The sequence below is a fragment of the Camelus bactrianus genome, chromosome 11 (genome assembly GCF_048773025.1).
Source record: "Camelus bactrianus isolate YW-2024 breed Bactrian camel chromosome 11, ASM4877302v1, whole genome shotgun sequence".
Lineage (NCBI taxonomy): Eukaryota > Metazoa > Chordata > Mammalia > Artiodactyla > Camelidae > Camelus > Camelus bactrianus.
Window position 1 is genome coordinate 68,901,938 of NC_133549.1, and position 25,637 is coordinate 68,927,574.

Below are 25,637 nucleotides of genomic sequence, written 5' to 3' on the forward strand. Positions count from 1 at the left end.
CTGAGCAGGACACTACAGGCCCTTCCTTGGTCTAAAATTCCCTCTGTGTCCTCTGTCAAAAAAAAAAAAAAAAAAAAAAGAAAAGAAAAAAAGGCTTTAGTCTCCTAGGCCTTCTCAAGCGTTCCAAAGAGCAGACTCAAGCACTTAATAATTAGGACAGTCACAGGACTCCTGGTTCCTCTTAAAGGGATTCAGATAACAATCTGATACATATCTTTGAGCTGTTCTGCAGAAACTGACTCCCCACAACCCAGGTAGAGGATAGTGACTACATTCTGATCACAAGCACTAGACCCCAGGCTGGCTGGAACAAGGTTGATGACTGACATTCCCAAAACATCACTCTGTTACCTCAGCATCAACCAATCAGAATAATGTCCACAAACTGATCAGGCACCCTGAACGCTCATTCATAATGTTGCCTTTAAAAACTCCTTCCCTGAAAGCTATTGGGGAGTTCAGGTCTTTTGAGCATGAGCTGTCTGTTCTCCTTATTTACCACCCTGAAATAACCACTGTACTTTCCTTCAACACAGCCCACTGTCAGTAGGTAGGCTTTGCTGTGCTTCAGGCAAGAGGACCCAAGTTCAGTTCAATAACAACAGTACTTTGTAAAATTGTGTTTCAACAAAACCTGTCACATTTTTTCAAGTACTTTGCAAGGACTATTACACCATAGTAGCTCACCTTTGACAATAATAGACAAAGACCTCTGAAAAAACATAAAAATTATTAGCAAGGAGAAATTACTTCTAAGACTTAAATAAACAAAAGAAATCCTTGTGGGGTTGGGAGGTGAGAGTAGAGAGTGATATGGAAGAACACTGGCTTAAAAGTTACACTGGGTCAGATTCCACAACCTTTCATTATTGGTCTCTACCAGCAAGAGGGGTAGGATACAGCAGAATGTTCAATTTAATTTAAAAAAAAATTGCTCCTCTTAAAGCCGTAAAAGAGAAACAGAATTTCTGTAAGAAAAGCCAAGCTGACTTCTTCCTGGAGTAACCCCAAAGCAAAATCATTGTTTGGTTTTAATTTCTGAGATGCTAATGATAACACTGATGTTGGTGATAAAGGCAGTATTTGAGAGGCTCCAAAGTAGAAGCCAAATTAGAAAATAAAAGCCTCTTGATTTTAGCAGTCTAGAGGATAGTGAGGAAATGTGAGATCTTTTAAATAAACTATGGACGACTGAGGTGGGGAGGTGCAGGGTAGAGACTGCTTTATATCAAGTGGAAGCCCATAGAACAGCAGCATTTGATCTCTGGGCTATATGCCCACATAGGGGGAAAACAAAAATACTTAATTCAGAGCTGTTAACCTGGAATTTTGGAAAATGAAACTAGAATATGGTCTTGATCTTAGTTAACAAGGAACCTGAGAGAAAATATTCTAGCCTTTGACCCTAGATTATAAAGAATATACTGGAAAGTCTATGGAAAACAATAAAAACTATATAGCTAATTTGCACCTACTTTTTATTCTGAGATTTATTCATTGTTGGTTAACAGTGTATGTACCTTAAATAGCTGATTATTTTACTCAGGTACACATTACTGAGAAGAAATATATTGCAGAAAAGGAAGAGAGAAGGAAAAAACAAAAATAAAAAAACTGTAATCCTAAGGACATACTTTGGAGAAACTCTGGCTGTTAACCGCAAAGCTAAGCAACAAAACCATCCAAAAACACTTCTGTGTATTTCTCACACAAATGGACTCTGAAGAAAGGAGAAAGGCAATCAGGGGCTACTTATTTAGGTTTCTAATGTTATAATTATCATTTAAAGTCATATATTCAAATATATCTTGAATCATCCTAAAAATTATTTTAAATAGCACTATGTCATTATGAACATAGCCAACATATCTCTAGAACAAAGGTCTAAAATTTCTTCTAATAGACTGAAAGCTCCTAAACAGGAGAAAGGATATGAAATACCTCTCAAGTGTACCAGAGAACCCCCTAAATGCTAGTCTCACAGAAAGTGGTTAAAAATTAATCTCTCCACATCTCATGGCCACCTCTCTCTCTCCCTCATCTTTGGAGATGGCCTGTACTCTGTCTATGGAATGTGTACCTACCTTTACTTTAACCTGAGCACCCAACCACCACACCTCATGGCCTTTCTCTTGTCTTTTGAAACAGCCTACACTCTATACAGTATTTATCTCTCTAAACAAATCTACCTTTACTCAAAAAAAAAAAACAAACTCTCATTCTCTCTTACACCTTAAACCTACAATTTTAAGGCACAATCAAGGAAGAAGAGAAATATGCCTAAGAGGGGAAAAAAAAGAAGAAAATGATGAAGGGGAAAATCTGACCAAACAGAGTGCCAGTAAAAATTATATTGCTAGCCTATTCCTAGCCTATAGACTTCAGAACACATTAAGTTCAGACAGAGCCTGTCCAAGAGATTTCATCAGACTTCTCAGAGTTTAAACAGCGAAAAGGAGCAAGTTTTAAGCTAAGAGTACATGCATATTCATGAAAGGGCTTAGGCCATCTACAGAGTCTAAGTTTTAATTGATTAAAGTCATGAGGATCAGGAAAGGTCAACATCATCATCATCCCTTGGGTTCCAATTGATCTGGTCGTTGAGTGCTTCAGGCTAATCTTTGAAACAGAATTGGGAGCTTCATAACTGATACATTATCTTTGCTCTTGTTACTTCTCCTGTCTGATAACAGACATTTACTTCTGCATTATTCTGTCCTCTTAAGATCATGAATTACTAAGACCTGTTCAAGGACAAGCATCATGGCCAGGCTTAGATCACAAAATGATTTAGCCATGCCTGGTTCTCTTTCTCTGGGTAGGGGATCCCTATCCTATCTGCTTATAAGGCAACTAGATACCCATGTGCAAGAGAAATGAAGGTGGACTCTTATCTCACACCATGTGCAAAATTTCACTCACAATGGATCAAATATCTAAATAAATAAGCTAAAACTATAAAACTTTTAGAAGAATGTATAAGCATACAACTTCATGACCTTGACCTAGGAAAAATCCTCTTAGACATGACACAAGCAGCAAAAGCAAAAACAGATAAATTTGAATCTATAAAAATTAAAACTTTTATGCTTCAGTGGACACCATCAAGAAAGTAATAAGATAACCCAAAGAATGGGAGAAAATATTTGCAAATTACATTATCTGATGAGACTTGGATCTAGAATATATAAAGAACACTTATAACTGCATAATAAAAACAATACAATTTAAAATGGGTATTTTTTTGTTAAACCCCAATTAAAAAAGGATCTAGATATTTCTCCAAAGAAGATACACAAATGGATAATATGCACATGAAAAGCTGCTAAACAATGTATAGTAGGGAAAGAGGCAGGAGGAGTGACTTTACAATGAAGAAACCTGACAACCAGGGCCTCAGGCAGGTGATCAAGGTCAATATCAACAATGATAAGTCATGTTGATAACATTTACCTTTAATAAGATGTGATGAGAATGACACTGTATATCTGGATCTTCCACCCAAAAAATCCATAACGCCAGCCTAATCATGAGAAAATATCAGACAAATCCCAATAGAGGGGCATCCTACAAAACACTCCTCCAGACTGTCAAAGTCATCAAAAATAAACTTGTTACAACCAAGGGAAGCCTAAGGTGATGTGACAAGGAATTAAGTGGAATTTTAGATAAGAATTTGGAATAGAAAAAAGACATTAGGTAAAAACTTAAGAAATCTGAATAAACTATGGACCTTAGTTTATAATAATGTTTCAATATTGGTCCATTAATTGCAACAAATATACCATACTACTGCAAGATGTTAATAATAGGGGAAACTGTGGGGGGGAAGGGAGACACCATATAAGAACTCTACTATCGGCTCAATTTTTCTATAAACCTGAAACTATTCTAAAAAATAAAGTTTGTCAATAATAATAATAGTAATTTAAAAAACAAACACAGGTTAAACAATGAAAAGAAAATCAAAACCACAAGGAGATACCTCTTGACACCCATTGAGACGGGTATAATAAAAAATAGATAATTATAAGTGTTGACAAGAATGTAAAGAGTCTCTTTTTGTACCTAGTGCAACAATAGGTTGAGGTCCTAAGGAGCACCTGAAGCATGTAGCAGCTCCAAAGCACCGATGCTGGATAAACTGACCAGTGTGTTTGCTCCTCATCCATCTACTGGTCCCAAAAAGCTGTGGGAATGTCTCCCCTTCATCGTTTCTTCATCAAGGAACAGACTGTATGCCCTAACAGGTGATGAAGTAAAAAAGATCCGCATACAGGGTATCATTAAGATTGATGGCAAGGTCCACATTTATAAACCTACCTTGGTTTAATGGATGTCATCAGCATTCACAAGAATAGAGAGAATTTCCATCTGATCTGTGATACCAAGGGTCACTTAGCTGTACATCATATTACACCTGAGGAGGCCAAGCACAAGTGAGAAAGATATTTGTGAACACAAAAGGAATCGCTCATCTGGTGAGCCATGATGCTCGCACCATCCACTACCCTCATCAAGGTTAATAACACCATTCAGATTGATCTGGAGACTAGCAAGATTACTGCTTTCATCCAGTTTGATACTGGTAACCTGCACATGGTGACTGGAGGTGCTAAACTGGGGAGGATTGATGGGATCCCCAATAGAGAGGGACGTCTCAGTTCTTTTGATGTAGTTCATGTGAAAGATGACAATGGCAAAAGCTTTGCCACCCAGCTCTCCAACATTTTCCTTACTAGCAAAGGCAACAAACCATGGATCTCTCCTCCCTGTGGAAAGGATATCCAACTTACCATTGCTGAGGAGAGAGACAAGAGACTGGCAGCCAAACATAGCTGTAGATAAAATGACCCCTAGGTGACATGATTGGAAAAGTCTTTGTACTTAAAGATCATATTGAATTTAAAAAAAAAAAAAGAATGTAGAGAAATCTGAATCTTCCTACACTGCTGGGTAGAAATGTAAAATGGTGCAGCACTTTAGAAAACAGTCTGGCAGATACTCAAAAGATTAAACATAGAGTTACCATAAGATGCAGCAATTCTATTCCTAGAGATAGATAGATCTCCAAGAGAAGTTAAAATATATATATACACTCAAAAACCTGTAAATGAATGTTCATAGCAGCATTGTTCATAAAAGCCAAAAAGCAGAAACAACCCAAATATACATCAACTGATGAATGTATAAATAAAATGTGATATATTCATACTATAGAATAGTATTCAGCCATCATAAGAACGAAGTACTAATACATGCTACATGTATAAACCTTGAAAACATTATGGTAAGTGAAAAGGCCAGTCACACAGACCAACTATTGTAGGATTCCAATTACATGAAATATCCAGAATAGGTATATTACAGAGATAAGAAAGCAGATTAGGGCAGAGAGGAGGTGTGAAGGAAATGGAAAGTGACTACTAACAGGTATGCCATTTCTTTTGGAGGTGATAGAATGTTCTAAAATTAATTGTGGTGGTTGTTTAATTTTGTAAAGATATTAAAAATCACCAAATTGTATACTTTAAACAGGTCAGTTGTGTGGTATGTGAATTATATCTCAATAAAGCTGTTATTTTAAAAAAAACAGTTTTCCTCTTTGCAAAACAAGGACATTCTTTGTTTCATGTCTGTGATTTAAATTAGGTCCCCATAAAAACAGCAGCTTATACATAAGTGTATATGTATACATGCATATATTTATTTGCCCCTCTATCAGCTGAAAATGCCTAGAATCAATGACACCCCAGTTACGATAAGCACACCTAGACCTGATATTTTAGTTTTGAATACCTTTCTCCATAAAAGAATTCAAGGTTCCCTGGAGAAATGGCTGATTCTAGGTCTGGAATAGGAAATATATGAGATGATCCTGGAGCATATTATAATGTCATAAAGTAAAGAAATGCTAAAAACAAAACAAAACAAAAGTCCTAAATTGATAGAGGTATATCAAAGGGACACAGGAGACAACCAAAGGAGTTCCCAATGGCCAAGTCTGAAATAATTCGGAAAAAAAAAAAGTAACATTGGGTTATAACCTAAGTATAAAATAAATATCTATGAGTCCATACTGATATAAAGAAATGTACTCCAAGGAGTACAATATGGAGGTGTGACCAAGATTTTGAAGCAGGAAGACCCTGAGCTCACCTCCTCCCATGGGCACATCAAAATTACAACTATTCAGAGCAACTTTCTATGAGAATGACTTGAAGACTAGCAGAAAAGATTTTCCACAACCAAAAGTATAAATGAGGAATAACAACAGATGGGTAGAAGGGGCAGAGGACAGCAGAGTGAAGACCCACACCCCCCAGGTGGGTGACACACAAACGGGAGGATGCTCACAATTGCAGAGGTTCTCCCCAAGGAGTGAGGGGTCTGAGCCCCGTATTGGGCTCCTCAGTCTGGGAGTCCTGCGCTAGGAAGATGAGTCCCCAGAACATCTGGCTTTGAAGGCTAGAGGAGTTTGCAAAGGAAAAAGCCAGAGGGCTGTAGAAAACAAAGTCTCTGCTCTTAAAGAGCATGGGAAAAATCTCAGCTAAGCAATGATGGCTCAATAACTGCAAATCAATCAGTGTGATAAAACATTAGCAACTTACAGAATAAAAATCATATGATCACCTCAATAGATATAGAAAGAGCTTCTGACAAAATTCAGCATCACTTAGTGGGGGAGGGTATAGCTCCGTGGTAGATGTGCATGCACAAGGCCCTGGGTTAAATTCCCAGTGCCTCAATTAAAAATAAATAAATAAACCTAATTACCTCCTCCATTAAAAAAAACAGCAAAAAAAAAAAAAAAAAGCAAAATTCAACAACAATTAATGATTAAAAACTCTTTAAAAAATGGGTACAGAGACAACACAGCTCGACACAAGAAAGGCCATATATGACAAACATACAGTCAACAACATACTCAAAGATGAAAAGCTGAAAACATTTCCTCTAAGATCAGGAACAAGACAAGTATGCCCATTCTCACCACTTTTATTCAATACATATTAGAAGTCATAACCACAGCAATAGACAAGAAAAAGAAATAAAAAGGCATTCAAATTAGAAAGAAGTAAAAATGTCATTGTTTGCAGATGATATGATACTATATATAGAAAATCCTAAAGACTCTGCCAAAAAAAAAATTAGAATAAATCAGTAAAGTTGAAGGATACAAAATTAATATACAGAAATCTGTTGCATTTCTATATATTAACAATGAACTATCAGAAAGAAATAAGAAAACAATCCCATTTACAAGTGCATCAAAAAGAATAAAAAACCTAGGAATAAATTTAACAAAGGAGGTAAAAGATTTGTAGTCTGAAAACTATAAGACATTGATGAAAGAAATTAAAGATGACACAAAAAAATGGAAAGGTATACTTTGCTCAGAGATTAGAAGAATTAACATTGTTAAAATGACCATACTACCCAAGACCATCTATAGAGTCAATGCAATCTCTATCAAAGTACCAATGGAATTTTTCACAGAACTAGAACAAATAATTTTAAAATTTATATGGAAACATAAAAGGCCACAAATAAGGCAATAAATTAACTGCAAAAAATGTACTCTAACTTAAGATGTTAATAATAAGGAAAACTGGGTGAGAAAGTATATGGGCTCTTCCTGTACTATCATCTTAACTTTGCTGTAAATCTAAAACTGTTCTAAAAAATAAAGTATGTTTTAAAGTTTATGAAAAAGATGAAAACAACAAAAATCAGTAGTTCATTTAAAAAATCACACACAAATGTAAAAATTATACATAAGAAAGGGAAACTAAAACATATGCAAATAACTTCTAGTGTATTCACAACTCCAAAAAGGATATATCCCAGTGAAATACTGTTTCATGGGAACTAGCCCAGATCATGGCAAAGATATTCAGAATCTTTTTTTAATCTTAACAGAAAGAGAATGGTTACATTTTTATTAAGCACTCATTATTTTTGTATGCATGGCATGAAAAACAAGAGGGCATTAGAAACTTATTCACCTTTAAAATCAGAGGAAACCATAGAGATCCTCTGAGGTGAAGTATGATAATGCTAATGTGATTATGTGAGAATATAGTCCCTATAAACTTTGTGTAAGTGGAAACCTGGTATCTTTCAAACGCGTTAGAAAAAGTTGCTATCTAAAGAACTGTTGATGAATTTGTTTTTAAAAGCCAAATCACCTTCTTTCTTTTGCAAATTTGACACCCACATAAAAGTATAAAAATATTTAAATAAGAGAAAAGAATGATGGATGAAGCAAGAAATGAAATGAGACTATCAATTCTATTTGATCTCCAGGTAACTTTAATAAGGGAATTCTGAACTTCCCATCTACTCATGAGTTATTAAGTATTTTAATTCACTAAATACTTATTGAGAATCTATTACAAGTCAGATATAGTGCTAAGATTACAGATGCAAAGACAACTAAAATTAGGGGACCTTCACAGTGTTCACTGTCTAATGAGGGAAAAAGAAAAACTATAACAAAATCCCTTGGAAAGTAATAACTGAACTGGGTTTTAATATTATCATGTAACAAAGAATTTGACTGGACTTTGTCCCTGGTTCTTGAGAGGGAAGCCTCTAAACCTTTGGAATTTCTCAAATGATATGAGTGTCTCTATTACTCTTACTGGGCTCTTCTAACCACAATGAGTTTATACTAACCAGGTGACTCACAGTGGACCGCTAGATAGTTTCAGGATGGGGACTGGCCATACTAGAAAGTCCAACCATGTGATTAGAGGGTTGGGGCTTTGAGTCACATGATCTCAGACTGACCTCTGGGGAGTAGAGGTAGGCTGGAGACTGAATTCAATCACACAGGCCAATGATTCAAACAACCATATCTACATAATGAATCCCCAATAAAAACTCTGAATACTGAGAGCTGGTGAACTTCTCTGGTTGGTAAAACACATGGAAGTGCTAGAAGGGTGACACATCCTGAGGACACCAAAGCTTTGCTTTGGGGAAACTCCTGGACCTTACCTTATGTATCTCTCCCTTTTGCTGGTTCAGATTTGTACCCTTTTATTACTATAAAAACTAATCATAAATATAGGACTTTCCTGAGTTCTGTGAGTTGTTCTAGCAAATTATCAAACCTGAGAGGGTCAAGGAACTCCTGAATTTGTAGCTGACTGATCAGAAATGCAAGTGTACTGGAGAGTCCCAAACTTACAGTTGGAGTATGAACTACAGAGTCTTGTGTACTTAACTTGAGAAAATTGAGCTAATTCTGTAGTTAATGTGACAACTACATTGCAAATACCCTAGAGGAATTCATTTAAAATAAGAATTTACAAAGTTATTCATCACAAAGTACAGCACATATCAATACAATGGAATATGAATCAACCATGAAAAAATTATAGGTTAATATTTATTGAAATGGAGATATAATCATCACACTGTTTAATCTCCAGCTCCAATCTCTTCCCCTGAGATTCAGACTTGTATGTTCAAATTCCTACTGAACATTACCACTTGGACGTCTACTAGGTATCTCAAACCCAACAGGCCCAAAAGAAAAAATCTTGATTCTCACCATATACACCCCAATCAGCTCCTCCACACTCTTCCTTATCATAGTAAAAAGCACTACTCACTTGTTCAGGCCAAAACTGGAGTCATTCTTGACTCCTTTCTTTCCCTAACACCTCACCAATCCACCAGCAAATCTTATTGGTGCTACTCTCAAAACATATCCCTTCTCACCACCTACACTGCTACCATCCTAGACAAAGTCGCTTATATCTATTGCACAGAATACTGCAATAGCCTTCTATTTGCTTTCTTGCTTCCATTACAAACACTTCTTCACACGACAACCAGAATAATCTTTAAAATAATAAATCAGTGTCATTACTCCACATAAAACACTCCAATGTTTTCCCACTACATTCTGAATGAAATCTAGACTCCTAGTCTTAAATCCTTCATGATCTAGCCCCTACAATCTCAACAATTTCATCTTTACTGCACTCTGCCCATCATTTTTCAAACATGACAAGCTAGTTCCCATCTCCAGGCTTTTTAATTGCAAACCTCTCTCTACTGAATGCCCATTCCCTAGCTCTTTGCATAGCCTGCTCCTTTACTTCATTCAAGTCTCTACTTAAATGGTAACTTTCTCAAAGGGACTTCCCTGAACATCTCATCTAAAATTACCAACTACCAATAAAATCAATATTTGTTTACTTCAAAAACCTTATATTAAATTAAAATAATAAAATAAAATAGAATTACCAATTGCCACCCTATCTCCTTCCCCTGCTTTTTTTCTTAATTGTACTTAACACTACCAGACATTACTTACCTGTCTTCCCCATTAGAAAGTACGTTCACTAAGGCAGAGACTTTTTTATCTTGCCTGCTACTGTATCTCCAGAGTCTAGTACACTATGTGGACATATAGCAGGCATGCCATAAATAACTTAATGAATGAATGATGATTAGGATGCTAGGTGAAAAGAGCTGATTAGAACAGTATTTTCAAAATTATTTCATTTGTATAAAATTAAGCAAGATGGAAAACAAAGGCTACTACTACTACACATACATAGTAAATCATTACGTGGATTACATACACACAAATTTTCCTACTCGCTAAAATTCATTTAGAACCTCAAAAATCAGTACTTACAGCAGTTTTGTGCTCTTTCATGGACATGCACAGAATGGTGAAAAATTCGAGTTGCCTGATGTGCACATTCCCAACTGAGGTCAAAGTAGGCAATGCTCAGTCTTTTTGTTTCAGCTCTCATACTATAAACAAGTGTCTTTTTTGTGGTTTATTTACTGCAACATTTTTCATACTTTTGTGCTTTTGGTTGATGATTTCACTGTTTAAAATGACAGTGTAGTGCTGAAGTGCTGGCTAGTGTTTCTAAGGGCAAGAAGGCTGTGATATGCCTTCTGGAGAAAATACACGTGTTAGCTAAGGTTCACTCAGGTATACGTTACAGTGCTACTTGCCATGAGTTCAGTGTTAAAGAATCAATAATATATATTAAATAATGTGCCTTTAAACAAAACCACACATAAAATAAGGTTACATGTTGATTAGTTAATAAAAATGTGACCAGAGGCTCATAGGAACCTTATCCTATACTTCCCCTAGGAGCAATGATTCAGTATACGTTAATTCAGTGTTTGCAGTGATGCTATATAACATATTACCACAAATAAAGAATCTGTGTGTGTATGTCTGTATCAAATTAAAAGGTCAGAGAGATTATATGTCATTATACCACAGTGTTGATATTTCTAATGCTAATATAATCTTTGGGGGTAGGATTATAAGATATTTACTCCTCATTTCCTTATTTGCATTTCTATTTTACAATGAAAATATTTTTTGTTAGAAGAAAAAACTGAAAGACAAACGAACTTACTTACAAAACAGAAACAGAATCACAGACATTAGAGAACAAACTTATGGTTACAGGTGAGGGGGGTGGGAAGGGATAAATTGGAAGTTCGAGATTTGCAGATACTAACTAATATATATATAATAGATAAACAACAAGTTTATACTGTATAGCACAGTGAACCATATTCAATATCTTATAGTAACCTATGGTGAAGAAGAATATGAGAATAAATGTGTGTATGTTCCTGTGTGACTGAAGTATTGTGTTGCACACCAGAAATTGACACAACATTGTAAACGGACTATATTTCAATAAAAATGAAAAAAATAAATAAATAGAAAAGAAAAAATTGAGTTGCTGCTAATATTTTAAAATAAGAATTATATTAGTAAGCATTCTATGGTAGCCAAAGGAATATAAAAACAGGATATGAACAGTGATTTTCGATAATTAAAAGTATAAATTTATAGCTCTGTTCTGAACTTCTTAACCTGGATCTTTTAAATGAAACCTTATACGTACAAATATAAATGTATGCCTATACACCTCTCCCCAGATAGTGGTTAACAGGCTTTTCAAATACTAACAGTTTGAAACTCACTCATTTATAATTATAGAATCTTAGAGTAGAAATAATCTTTAAAGAGCTTATAGTTAAGTTTCTAACTTAATGCAAGAAACTTTTTTACAAGTAGTCAACCAGCATCTGCTAGAATATGTTCAGGAATAGAAAGCACATTATTCTATAAGGCAGTACATTTTAACTTCCACCCACTGTTCTCAGTTCAATCTCTGATCCAAAACAGAGCAGACCTACTGTTTCCTCTTTATGTAAGCCTTTCAAATATGTCAGACAAAACTCATGTGTTCTTTTAATCACCTCTTTTTTGGCTAAATACTCTAGTACAGCTATGACTGAGTGCAGTACACAACTTTATTAATTCCTCACACAACCCCTACTCTTTGAGGACGGGCTGGACTGGATGCCTTGCTCCTAATGAAGAGAATACAGCAGAGGTGATAGGATATAATTTCTAAGATTAGGTTACAGACTCTGGCTTCCATCTTCTTCACTGTCATGGAAGCCAGTTGCCATGTTGTACAAAGTCCTACAAGGCAAGGAACTGAAGGATGCCTGAGTCAACAAGCTAGCAAGGAACTAAGGTCCTCAGTCAATCAACCCATGAGGAACTGAATTACATCACAAGAGAGGCAGAACTTGGAAGCTGATCCTCTGCCCAGTGAGTCTTCAGATGAAACCAAAGCTCCAGTCAACAAGTAGATTACAGGCTGTGAAATACATACCATGATTCCTGATTCACAGAAACTGTGAGATAACAAATATTCATTGCTTTAAGTTGCAAAATTGAGAGATGAGTTGTTATGCAGCAATAGATAACTAGTACACTAGCAATTTCACTTTCTCATCATAGCCTAGAAAAGTTTTGAAACATATATCTTCACTAGAGAAAAAGTGAAAATAACTTAAATGTCATCAAAGGGAATGGATAAACACAATGTGATATAGTCTTAAGATTTAATGTTATATATCATTTAAAAATGAACTAGATCTATTTCAACATTAGATTTCAACATAATACTGAGAAAAAAGTTGTAGAATTACAACTACAATATTCCATTTATGTAAATATTTTAAAACACATAAAGCACTACTATATATCAATTGTGGATACATTTCATATACACATAAAATTTTAAGAAATGAATTGCATTTCTGTTTAAATATGCAGATTAAGCACACACATTTATCTCTACTCTCTCCTAAATTAAATCTTCATTAAAAATAAGACTAATGAAATACGAAAGGTAAAAATCCACAAGAACAAAGAAACTGGGAAGGTAAATGACTGCAGAGGTAGAATTTACATAAAAATTTGGAAGCCAGAAAACAGATAAATGTGTGGTAATTGATCAACATACCAGAGAAAGGACTGGAGGGTAAATGTTGGCAACCAGAAGTGTAAGTACTGCTGCAGAACCCAGGAAAAGCTCAGGAATTAGAACTTTTTGCAGATGAGAATATGGGAGGGCCTTAAAAATGGAAGAGCAATTGAAAAATGTGTTTAAGAAGCAGTTAGATGCTTCAGATTCTCTCTTTGAACCCAATACAGCCAGGCAAACCCCCTCCTCTACAGCTGAAGACAATAGGCTTATTTTCTGAAGAGTATGAACCAGAGAGGGTGTGATTCTGGGGCAGCAGGCACAGCTAAAATGGGTGAAATGCCTTATTGAAATAAGAAACTTTTACTTTAACAAAAAGTTAAAACTTAAAAAAAAGTATAGGGAATAATAGCCAAGACATGGAAGCAACCTAAATGTCCATCAACAGATGACTAGATAAAGAAGATGTGGTATATATATATATATATATATATATATATATATATATATATACACACACACACACACATATATATACACATATATATACACACATACACACACATGTATATATGGTATGTATGTATGTGTATATATATATATACACACATACATACATACAATAAAATATCACTCAGACATAAAAAAAGAATGAAATAATGTCATTTGCAGCAACATGGAGGGATCTAGAAAAGTGAAGTAACTCAGAAAAAGACAAATATCGTATCACTCATGTGTGGAATCTAAAAAAATGATACAAATGAACTTATTTACAAAACAGAAACAGACTCACAGACATAAAAAAATAAACTTATGGTTACCAAAGGGGAAATGAGGGGGGAGGATAAATTAAGAGTTTGGGGTTAGTATATACACACTACTGTATATAAAACAGATAAACAACAAGGATCTACTATACAGCACAGGGAACTATATTCAATATCTGGTAATAATCTATAATGGAAAAGAATCTGAAACATATATATATACTGAATCACTTTGCTATATACCCGAAACTAACACATTGTAAATCAACTAAACGTCAATAAAAACTAAAAAAATAAAATAAAGCACAGGGAGATTAAGTGAAAGTCTACATACTAAATGGGAAGATCCCAGTCCCCTTTCTCCCTCTCAGCACAAAACCACTGGTACTCGACTCTATTCCACAGGCAGGAAACTGGAGCATTTCCATCTAAGGAAACTAACCAGCCTGAAAGAATACCTATAGATACAGACGACTGATGGTCCTGCAAACAGGAGGGGAAAAAAGCTTGAAGGAAACAGACATTGTAGAGAATACAAGAAAACTTAAAAATCTAAAACATATTTTTTACGATTTTACACCTATAAAACAAGAAATACAAATTTCATCAAAAGGTTTGAAAGACATATTTAAGGAAACCCCAAAAACTAAAATAAAAAGACAGAGAAATAGTAAAGATAATAGATTTAAAAATCAGAGAATCAATCCAGGCTTTCTAGAAAAAGAGAAGAGAAAAGTGTCTAAGAAAAAATACAGAAACCAGCCCAGATTTTAAGATTATAAGTTTTCAGTTTTAAAGGAACCACAAAGCCCCCAGCATAATATGAATTAAAAAATCCACACCGAGGCATAAATAATACTAAACTGCATAACACTATACATAAAGAGAAAATTCTGTAAGTTTCTAGAGAGAGGGTGAAAAAAAATAGGAAGAAATAACACACAAAGAAATAGATATCAGAATGGCATCTGGCTGTACAACAATGTAAATGTACTTAAGGCTATAGAACTTTGCACTTAAAAATGGTTAAAACAGTAAATTTTATGTTATGCATATTTAACAACAACAACAAAAAAGAATGATAGAACACTTCAGTGGTCAGAGTCCAACTCCTTTTTTTTCTTTTTTAGATTCCAACTCCTTAATTAGAGTCAGTCCATAGAAAAACAATCTACATTTTATGTAGAATGCTGAAGTAAATGCATACACTGTAAATGCCACTCAATCTTTGTCTTACTAGAAATTACATATTTTTGTCTATTTGTTAATAAAGTACCATTTGTTCTTATAAAAATAAAATAAAACAAAAAGAATTACATCAGACTATTCATCGGCAACACAGGAAGCAAGAGAAATATCTTCAAAATTATATGAGAAAATGATTTCCAACATAAAATTCTAGTTCCAAATACAGTATTATTTAATTTTGAAGGTAGAATAAAAATGTTCTCATATACTGAAGATTTCAAAAATTTTAACTTCTATAAATGTCAATTCTCAGAAAGCTCCTAGAGGATATGTTTCATCAAAATGAGGGAGGAAATCAAGAAAGAAGATGACTTTGGCGGGGGAGGGTATAGCTCAGTGGTAGAGTGCATGTCTAGCATGCATGAGATCCTGAGTTCAATCCGCAGTACCTCCATTAAATAAACAAACAAACAAATAAACAAACCTGATTACCTGTCCTTCCCCCCAAAAATAAATAATAAATAATTTTTTTTAAAGAGAAGAAAGAAGATGACTTCCTGATCCAAGTAATTCAGGAAACAGAATTCCAAGGATGACAGTAAAAGGAATAGCATGGTGACAGCTGTACAGCGGGCCTAGATAACAACCAATCCATATTAAAGCATAATGTAGAATAGTACTGTATATAGAAATAGAAATATAATGTTGTACACATGAAACTGATATAAACCAGTGTTACCTCAATAAACCAACCAACCAACAAACAAGTAAATAAATAAAAGAATGTAGAAGAATATACAAGGTAGGTCCCTAAGGGGGAAAATAAAAAGATTGATAACTTATCTACTGGATTTGAATGAATGGAGCAGAGTTTTATGGTTCTGGCTAAGAGTCTGGGAGTGATTTAATAGTGATGAGAACTTTAAAAACTGAGCAAATGTAAAAAGTAAGGCAATTATTATGCTTAAGGAAAATAAAAAGTTGCATAAGAATTATAATAATTGTACATCATGAAGCTCAGGTTCAATACATAATATAAATAATAAGTAATGATTCAACTTCCAAAATTAGATAATTATGGTAAGAATATAAGGGAGAAGACATACATACATGCATTTAATTGATATAATTATACCATTAGAAATATTTAAGACAATTGATTATGGTTGCCTCTGGGGGTGGGATATCAGCTATTTTTCCTTCAAGCATAAACTATTCAAATCTTTAAAACTATGCACATGTATTACTTTGATAAAAATAAGGTGGAGTTCCTTGTAGGAAGAGACCTGCATCCTTTTATTTCTAAGAGAAAAAGGAAGAAAAATAGATATAAACAGTAGTTAATTCTGGGTGGTGGGAATATGGGTATTTGTTATACAATTTTTCCATTTTAAATTGCATACAATTTAAATAAATTATTTTAAATTATTTTAAAATTTCTCAATACTCCCCTCCCCAAATCTCAATGGTTTCCTTCATAAATGGTTTTCAGACCATATATGGTCTGGTCTGCCTTCCTTAGAACACTCTCCACTTTGTCAGTATCCATTTAAACCAATAGACAAGATGTATTTCCAACCTAGTACAAAAATATATTGGAAAAAAAAATATTGGAACCAATACTTTAGTGACCTGGATAAACTGGTAATAAAGCTGAAGGTGTTTTCAGCAGGAACATTGCATAGGCAGTTGCTGCAACTTTTATGATTAACCAAAATTCCCAGATATTTTTCACATGAACTGCTACTCAACCATTTCTTCCTCATCCTGTTCCTGTACATTTGAGGTTTTGAAGTTAAACCTAAGGCTTATTTCTGTTAAATTTAATTTCAGTTTGAGCACATGATTTCACCCTATGACATAATTTTTAAGGCTTTATTCATCATCAGTCAAATTAACTACTCCTGAAGCTTTGCAATACTTACATATCTGATAATCATATATATATTTTAAATTTTTACTCTATCCAAGGTCCAAAGAAAATCCACCAGAGACTTTTCTGGTGAAATCAAGAATCTAAGTAGGTACAGTGTTCTACACAATCACTTAATCAATCAACCAAACCATATTTTACTATATAACAGCTATAAATGTATCATGAAAGACTGGGAAACTGCGGGATTATGATTATAACCAGAACAAACCTTGATCTACTAACCTCGTAAGTCTGAATAGAAATAGAAGTAATAAAATTTAAGAATAGAAGTAGAAGTAATTTGTTATGATAAATCAACCACATTTATGGTTAAAAGTCCACATCATCTGTTTGATCACTTACAATTGAATTTTTCCAGGATTTAACATCAATTTTACATGTCTGTAGTTTTCTGACTACTTTCCTCTTTTTAGATATTGGGACATTTGTCTCTCTCTGGTTTTTATGATTTCTCAAAGATTAACAACACTGACTCTGAAATTATCAGCCTCTTAATTCAGGACACTGAAACTCAGTTGAGTCTTAAAACTTAAATTCACTTTAAAATGTTCATTCTTACCGTCCTGAGCTAGTTTCTAGTTTATAATTTTGCTATTCACTATATTCTTTCTAGTTGAAAAACTATTGTCCTTGCTGTTAATAATAATCTATGCAGTACTTATTTCTAAAGAACTTTATAATTTCTCAAAAATCCTATAAATAGGTTAGATAGAAATTAATATAACACTATCCTACTTTATACACAGGGGAACTGAAGCACAAAGAAATTTAAATTATTAACCCAAGGTCAAAGAGCTTATAATGATAATGAACCCAAATCTACTGCAGTCTAGAGCTCTTTTCATAAGGCCATGTAGATCTCTGATACAAAACTACGCAAGGTGGCACAAAAAACTTCCTGCTTAAAAATTGATTTTTTCAATTAGTTGGTCAACAGGGGTTAAGGAGTGGGTGAGGTGTAAAGGAAGTGGGTATAGCTGTAAAAAGGCAATATGATGGATCCTGTGTTGATGAAAATATTCTGTACCTTCACTGCATCACTGTCAATATCCTGGTGGTAGTATTACACTACAGCTTTGCAAGATGTTACCATTGGGGGAAACTGGGTAGCAAGTATATCAGATGTCTCCAGCTCTGTGTCAGTTGTGAGAAGTATCTCAGAATAAAAAAGATTAATAAAAAAAAATTGAGAAGATGACGGAGTAGTAGGACCACGAGCTCACCTCTCCTCATGCTACAATAAAACCACAACTGAATGCTAAACAACCATTGAAAAAAGACTGGCACCTAGTAAAAAAGATCTTCTGCAACTGGAAACATAAAGAGGGAACCACAGCAGGACAGTAGGAGGGGCATGCTCACAATATAATTGGGCCCTATAGCCCTCAAGATGCGTGACCCACAAGCTGAAGAACAGTGAAGTGGCAGAGGCCCTCCCACAGAACTGAGAGCTCTAAGCCCCACATCAGGCTCCCTAGCTCGGGTTCCAGCATTGGGAAGAGGAGACCCCAGGACATCTGGTTTTGAAGGCCAGCAGGGCTTGGTGCCAGGAGCCCCACGGGACTGGGGGAAACGGAGACTCCAATTGCTTGTGAAGCATACAAGGAAACTGGTGTGCACTAGGTCCAAGGGCAGAGGCAGTGATTTCATAGAAACCTGGGACAGGCCTGCCTGCTGGATTTGGAGGGTCTTCTGGGGACATGGGGGTTGTGGGTGATGGCTGCAGTTCACCCAGGGGACATAAAAGCCATTGGCAAACATCCTCAGAGTGTTCATCACATGAGCTTTCATCTTGATTGGCTCATTAGCACCAAGACAAGCCCCACCCAACAGCCTGTAGGGAAGCCTCAGGCCAAATAACATACAGGGTAGGAACACAGCCCCACCCATTAGTAGACTTCCTAAGCCACAAAGACCTCTAGACACGGCCCTATCCACACCAGAGGTCCAGGAACAAGCTTCACCCAGCAGTGGGCAGGCACCGGCTCCTCTTGCCAGGAGCCCTGCATAAGCCTCTAGTCCAGCCTCATCCACCAGGGGCCGATACTAGAAATAAGAAAACAACAATCCCAAAGCCTGGGGAAGGAATCCACAAACACATAGAAATATAGATGATACGAGGTGGCAAAGGAATAATTCCCGGGCCAAGGCACAAGATAAAATCCTAGAAGAAGAAATAAGTGATGAGGAGATAAGCAATTTATCTGAGAAAGAGTTTAAAGTAATAATGGCCAAGATGTTCAGAGAACTCAAGAGGAGTATAGATGCACAGAGTGAAGTCTTTAGCAAAGAGTTGGAAAATATAAATAATACCCAAACAGAGTTGAAGAATAAAATCACTGAAATGAATAACACACTAGAAGGAACCAAGGATAGACTAAAGAAGGCAGAAGAACGGATGAGTGAGCTAAAAGACATATTAGTGGAAATCACTGAGTCAGAATAGAAAACAGAAAAAAGAACAGTAAGAAATGAGGATAGTTTAAGAGAACTCTAGGACAACATGAAGCGCTCCAATATTCGCATTATAGGGGTCCCAGAAAGAGAAGAGAGGGAGAAAGGACCTGAGAAAATTTTTGGAGAGATAACCATTGAAAACTTCCCCAGCTTGGGAAAAGAAACAGTCACCAAGTCCAGGAAGCGCAGAGTACCACACAGGATCAACCCAAAGAGGAACACACCAAGGCACATAGTCATCAAATTGTCAAAATGAAGGATAAGGAGAAAATATTAAAATTAGCAAAAGAAAAGCAACAAATAATATACAAGGGAACTCACATAAGGTTATTAGCTGATTTTTCAGCAGAAACTTTATAGGCCAGAAAAGAGTGGCACAACATATTTAAAGTGATGAAAAGGGAAAACTTACAACCAAGAATACTGTATCCAGCAAGGCTCTCTTTCAGACTTGATGGAGAAATCAAAAGCTTCACAGATAAACAAAAGCTGAAAGCTTTCAGCACCACCAAACCAGCTTTACAACAAATGTTAAAGGACCTTCTCTAGTCATCAAACCATAAGAAAAGAGAACAAAAAGAAGAAAGAGAAAAAAAAAAGACCTACAAAAGATTGCTTTGGCTGTTTGGGGTCTTTTGTGGTTCCTTATACATTTTGGAATTGTTTGTTCTAGTTCTGTGAGGAATGTCATGAGTATTTTGACAGGTCTGTGGATTGCTTTGGGTAGTGTGGCCATTTTGATAGTGTTGATTCTTCCAATCCAAGAACACAAGAAATCTTTCCATTTCTTTGTGTCATTTTGGTTTTCGGAGTATAGGTAATCTCCTTGGTTAAGTTTATTTCTAGGTCTTTTGTCATGTTTGATGTAATGGAAATGTCTCTGCCAGTTGTAAAATTCTGATTTTTGAAGTGAAAAAAAAGAAGTGAATGAAGGGCTGCAAATGGCAAAGTATCCTTCTTTCTTATGGGTGAGTTGTATTCCATTACATATATGTATGCTGCTTCTTCATTACCTGCTTAACTGTTGATGTGCACTTAGGATGCTTCCATATCTTGGCAATTATAAATAATGTTGCTATTAATAGCAAGGTGTATGTATATTTTTGAATTAATTTTTATTTTGTGGTTGGATTCATTCCTTTGATAACTATGTAAGTTTAAAAAGCTAAAGCTCTAAACGTTCTTAGAAACAATGAACAGTACATATATGTAAATTTAAAAATATGTATGCAGTAAGAAAATTAAAAAATGAGCTATCAAGCCATGAAATACACGGAAGAAACTTAAAAGACATATTACTAAATGAAAGAAGCTAGTCTGAAAAGGTTGTAAACTGTACAATTCCAACCAAATGACATTTTGGAAAACGCACAGCTACAGAAACAATAAAAAGATCATGGTTTCCAGGGGTTTGGGGAGAGGGAGGGAGGGAGGGATGAGTAGATGGAGCACAAGGGATTTTTAGGGCAATGAAATTATTCTGTATGATACTATAGTGGTGGCTACATGTCATTATGCATTTGTCAAAGCCCATAGAATGTACATCAAGGGTGAACCCTAATGTAAACTATGGACTTTGGTTAATAATAATGTGTCCATGTTGGTTCACTGATTGTATCAAATATGCCACAATGATGAGGGATGTTGAGGGTAGGGGAGTATATATGTGTGGGTGGGGAGGGCTATGTAAGAACCCTGTATTTTCCGCTCAATTCTGCTGTAAACCTGAAACTGCACTAAAAAAATAAAGTCTATTATTTAAAAAAAATTGGTATTTCTTTTTTTTAAACCAACTTAATTTTAAAGATAAAGTTTACATAAAGGGAATAGTTCAGGTAAATTAAAACAAAAAACAAAATAGAATCATGCATATGGCTCTGAAAGTCAGCACAGTGGACTTCACAAGTGGGGAAAGTCCCATTAACTAAAGCTCAAAAAAAAACAAAACAAAACAAAACCATAGAGATCCTCAGAAATTAAAGAGAGGCCCTCAGGATTCTTATTTCCCAAAGCAGCAAAATTAAACACAGTATAGGAAACAAATTATTAAGTCACCTCAAAAAGGATCACTAGAATAAAGTTAGATATACCAAAGCTTTCCTCAACCCACCATACACTTTACCACAATCCTCAACTTTGAGAAAAACTGAGTATGCGTGTGTGTCACCTTCAACTTGATATTCACAGCCACATGTTTCAAAAGAGTTCCCAAATTGCTTCTTTTTGTTGTAGTTGTTGTTACTCACAAAGTGCCTGAAGCTTCACCCATTTCCTGCTTCTCCCAGCTGCACGACTTGCAGTTAGGAAAACATTTACTCAGCATCTAGAGCAAGTCTGGTTAGAAGGATGAGCTCATCCTTTCAGATGTGCACCTGATCCTCAGGAAGCTGCTCCTCCTCCAGCCAGCAGGTCTTTGTGTGTTTAAAGTGACACCCACAACCTCTGTAAGCACTTGGCCAGAACCAGAACAAATCCTTCCCTACACACGCCTAGTGCCACAGAATCATTTCCTGCTCTGGCCACCTCATACAGCCACCAAGTTCAGGCGGCAGTGTCAGTAGCAGCACCTGCTGCTGCTCCCATTATGGCCTCACTAGAGGAGGATTTCATTTTCAGCTTATAATGAAGGTCAGGTCCTTCACCACTACCTATTAATTTCAACAGGTCCTTGCCCACAGTCACACCCAACCAAAAGCACCCCTCTTTTCAGAATTTACAAGTCATCTTCCTAAACCAGGAATGGTATGCTCCTACACCTCTCCTACTCTGTTTGTCCTGTCTACAAGTCTCAATTAACCAAGGCAGCTAAATGCACTATAAGCAGTTAGAGCTAAATGCTCCAAACTCAAGTCTGCCCCTTAGTTTCACTACTTCTAAGAGAACAATTAGTCTGCTGTAGCTGTCTACTTATTGGTAAAGTACATAATAATCTTAACTCAAAAGATATGTAGACTTCATTTCAAAATGATGTGACTGATTCTGGTACTAATTATCTTCAATCAGAAGTACCTGGGCACCAAATAGTCATTCAACACATATTTCTGTGCATCTATTATATAAAACTATCAGACAGAGTGGTGAACTGGGTTTTGAGCTTAAATATCTATCTATCTATCTATCTATCTATCTATCTATCTATCTATCTATCTAAGAAATAACCCTTCCCACCTTAGCTTTCCATAGGACCTCTGCAGTATTTTTACTTTTGTCATGATAAGCTTTTAATATACTAACAGGCTGACTTAGGAATATAAACTAGTCAGAGAAACATCAAATTCATTAGTGGTTACATTTGAGAGATGGTAAGGGACTTGTGATCAAGAAGGGCAAACCCAGGGGCCTTCAACTTATTTAGTAATGTTTAATTTGTTGAATGGTAGACACAAGGTTGCTTATTATATTATTATTTTAAAATGTCTTAAATAATAAATAACAAAAATTTTTAAACAGAGAACTTCTGAGAATCAAAAGATACAATCAACAGTAAAAAGGCACCCCACAGAATGCGAGAAAATTTTTGTAAATCACTTATCTGATAAGGAGTTAATAATCCAAAATATATAAAGAATTCCTACAACTTAAAAACAAGCAATTTGAAAGTGCACAAAGGACCTGAACAGACATTTCTTCAAAGAAGATATACAAATGGCCAATAAACACATGGAAAGATGTTCAACATCACAAGTCATTAGGGAATTTACAATAGCCAAGACATGGAAAAAACCTATATGTCCATTGACAGATGACTGGATAAAAAAGTTGTGGTATATTTATACAATGGAATACTATTCAGCCATAAAAATGACAACATAATGCCATTTGCAGCAACATGGATGTCTCTGGAGAATGTCATTCTAAGTGAAGTAAGCCAGAAAGAGAAAGAAAAATACCATACAATATTGCTCACATGTAGAATCTAAAAAAAAAGAAGAAGAAAGAATAAGAAGGAGAAGGAGGAGGAGGAGGAGGAGGAGGAGGAGGAGGAGGAGGAGGAGGAGGAGGAGGAGGAGAAGAAGAAGAAGAAGAAGAAGAAGAAGAAGAAGAAGAAGAAGAAGAAGAAGAAGAAGAAGAAGAAGAAGAAGAGGAAGAAGAGGAAGAGGAAGAAGAAGAAGAAGAAGGCAAATGAACTTAAATATAAAACAGAAACAGACTCATAGACAAAGAATACAAACTCGTTGTTGCCAGCGGGTAGGGAGGTGGGAAGGGACAGACTGGGAGTTCGAAATTTGTAGATACTGACAGGTATATATAGAATAGATAAACAAGTTTATACTGTATACAACAGGGAAATATATACAAGATCTTGTGGTAGCTCACGGTGAAAAAGAACGTGACAATGAATATATGTATGTTCATGCATGACTGAAAAATTGTGCTCTACACTGGAAATTGACACAACATTGTAAACTGACCATAACTCAATAAAATAAAATTAAATTAAAATAAACAATTAGTACACCTAAAAAAAAAGTTGTGGAATATTTACACAATGGAATACTACTCAGCCATAAAAGAAGAATAAAATAATGCCATTTGCAGCAACATGGATGGTTCTGGAGATCATCATTCTAAGTGAAGTAAGCCAGAAAGAGAAAGGAAAATACCGTATGATATCACTTACATGTGGAATCTTGAAGAAAAAAAAAAAAGAACTTATTTATAAAATAGAGACTCACAGACAAAAAACAAACTTACGGTTACCAAGGCGAAAGGGGATGGGAAGGGATAAATTGCGAGTTAGAGATTTGCAGATACTAACTAATATATAAAAAATAGATAAACAGCAAGTTTATACTGTATAGCATATGGAACTATATTCAATATCTTGTAGTAACTTATGGTGAAAGAGAATATGAAAACAAATATCTGTATGTTCCTATATGACTGAAATATTATGCTGTACACCAGAAATTGACACATTGTAAAATAACTATATTTCAATAAAAATATATTTTAAAAATTAAAGAAGCAAGTCATTGGGGAAATGCAAATCAAAAGCATAATAAGATACTATCTCATACTGTTTAGAATGGCTACTAGCAAAAACACATTTGTTGATGATGATTGGAACCACTGGTGGGAATATAAAATAGTGAAGCCACTACAGAAAATGGTATGGCAATGCCTCAAAAAATTAAATATGGAATTATCATATGATCCAGTAATTCCACTTTTGGGTATACATCCAAAAGAACTGAGAGGAGTGGCCAAGATGGTGGAGCAGGAAGACTCTGAATGCACCTCCCACGGGCACATCAAAATTCCAACTACTTACAGAGGAACTACTGATGAGAAAAACCAGAAGACCAGCAGAAAAGATCTCCTACAACTAACGATATTAAGAAGAAACCACAAGATAGGTGGGAGGGGTGGTGAAGCAATATAGTCAAGAATCATACCCCCAGGTGGGCAACCCACAAATGGGAGGATAATTACAATTGCAGAGGCTCTCCCCAAGGAGCTAGGAGTCTGAGTCCCATATGGGCTCCCCAGGCCAGGGTCCTGCACCAGGAAGATAAGCCCCACAATGTTTGGCTTTGAAGGCCAGTGGGGCTTACTTTCGTGAGAGGCAGAAGGCTGTGAGAAATAGACACTCCACTCTTAAAGGGCACACACAAAATCTCACACACTATGGGACCCAGGGCAGAAGCAGTAATTTGAGAAGAGCCTGGGTCAGAAACACCTGTTGTTCTTGGAGAGCCTCCTTAGAGGCAGGGGGCAAATGGAGCTGATTCTAGGGACACAGACACTGGCAGCAGCCATTTGGAGGAGCTCATTCTACCACATGGACACTAGTGCTGGTAAATGCCAATTTGGAATCCTCCCTTTAGTTTATTAATGCTGACACCCAGCCCCGCCTACCAGCCTATCAGCACCAGAATTGGATGTCACAGGCCAAGCAGCTAGCCAAGAGCCCCACCCACCAGCAGGCTGACGGCCTTAAGACTCCTTGAGCCCATTAGCCGCACAGGGACTCAGTCCTGCCCACCAGAG

At 35.8% G+C, this 25,637-nt stretch overlaps 1 protein-coding gene and 1 pseudogene across 17 annotated transcripts in view; one reads left to right on the forward strand and one right to left on the reverse strand.

The window, feature by feature from the left end:
• The window catches only part of USP54 (ubiquitin specific peptidase 54), a 120,088-nt gene that overhangs the window by 71,352 nt on the left and 23,099 nt on the right, over nucleotides 1–25,637 (reverse strand). For 15 of the 17 annotated variants that reach the window (XR_012510301.1, XR_012510300.1, XR_012510302.1 and 12 more), the window contains exon 2: nucleotides 4,324–4,420. The exons of the other annotated variants lie outside the window; for them this stretch is intronic. The gene's annotated coding sequence lies outside the window, so the exon portion shown is untranslated. The remainder of the gene's footprint in view (nucleotides 1–4,323; nucleotides 4,421–25,637) is intronic. 17 annotated transcript variants of the gene reach the window in all.
• On the forward strand, nucleotides 4,118–4,848 carry LOC105075413 (small ribosomal subunit protein eS4-like; annotated as a pseudogene).